Genomic DNA, 1,087 nt, shown 5'->3' with positions numbered 1-1,087 from the left:
TTTCTAATCAAGAAAGGCCATTGATATGCTCTGATGAAGTCATAATGTCATACCAAGCAGTTCAAAAGCTAAAACATATATCAAACTCTATATGACAGACATAGCCTTAGGTTTCTCACTGAAGAACAATGCTAACAAGTTAGCAACACCAGCATGTACCAAGTCTTTGTGTTTTCTACATCTAAAAACGAAGGGCACAGCAAAATATCGTGAATCAATTGCAGATGGTCAGGTTAATATTTTTTAAAGGTGGCACTACGCCGCTCTCTCTGCATGATCTGCATATCTTTGGAAGACGAATACACATGGTTCACACAGGAATTGAAACAATGATGCCAGTTACAGCACAAAGTCATTCTCCTGTCCATGGTAGTGCTAATATCCTCCAATATAACGATACGCTCATAGGCCCATAGTCATACACGATGGAAAAGATAGCTGAAATAATCTCCACAGTACCGCTAATATCCAATATAACGATACACATGGATTCAGTCCTCACAGAGGTACAGTTAGCATATGACTGAATTTTGTTTCGACTAGAAAATCACCTAGTACATTTTTTACGGATTTTATCCAGGACAGTTTACTATTATACGCAGTTCACACAGCCTGCAACGCAGCTACAAAGATTGCTCATCGCTTCCTAAATCTCCTGAAGTTTCTGAACTAGCAAGTGAGGTCCAAACAGCATAGCGCACCAGCACACCAACAGACACAGGGCATGGATATGACGATGAGGATCAAGAAGTATGAACAACACTTTCAGGATAACAATGCAAGTTAAATCCTTTTTTTTTTGCAGGGAAAGTTAAATCCTATGAGTGGGTTCGACAAGCTCAGTCCAACCCAACCAGATCCACCGTCTGCGCACACACACGAAGAGTAGTTCCAAACCCTCCGCGCCATGAAACTAAAACTTGTCTACAACTAGTGGCAGCATAAAGGATGGATGGACCTCACAAAGGCGCAAGCAGCAACCAACCAAGCCAACCATCCGAGCAAAAGTAGAAAGATCCGCAAACCCTAGCACGAGGGGACGGCCGAATCCGTGGCCATGGCAGGCACGCCAAGCCGAGAACCGCGC

The 1,087-nt window shown here is 43.2% G+C and overlaps 1 protein-coding gene across 1 annotated transcript in view; it reads right to left on the bottom strand.

Annotated features, from left to right (window-relative positions):
• Positions 1 to 1,087, bottom strand: part of LOC119338986 (gamma-secretase subunit APH1-like) — a 3,453-nt gene that overhangs the window by 1,888 nt on the left and 478 nt on the right. The window lies entirely within an intron of this gene.

Source organism: Triticum dicoccoides, chromosome 7B (genome assembly GCF_002162155.2).
Source record: "Triticum dicoccoides isolate Atlit2015 ecotype Zavitan chromosome 7B, WEW_v2.0, whole genome shotgun sequence".
Taxonomy (NCBI): Eukaryota; Viridiplantae; Streptophyta; class Magnoliopsida; order Poales; family Poaceae; genus Triticum; species Triticum dicoccoides.
The sequence above is the reverse complement of the archived record's forward strand: the minus strand, read 5'-3'. Positions and strand labels throughout refer to the sequence as shown.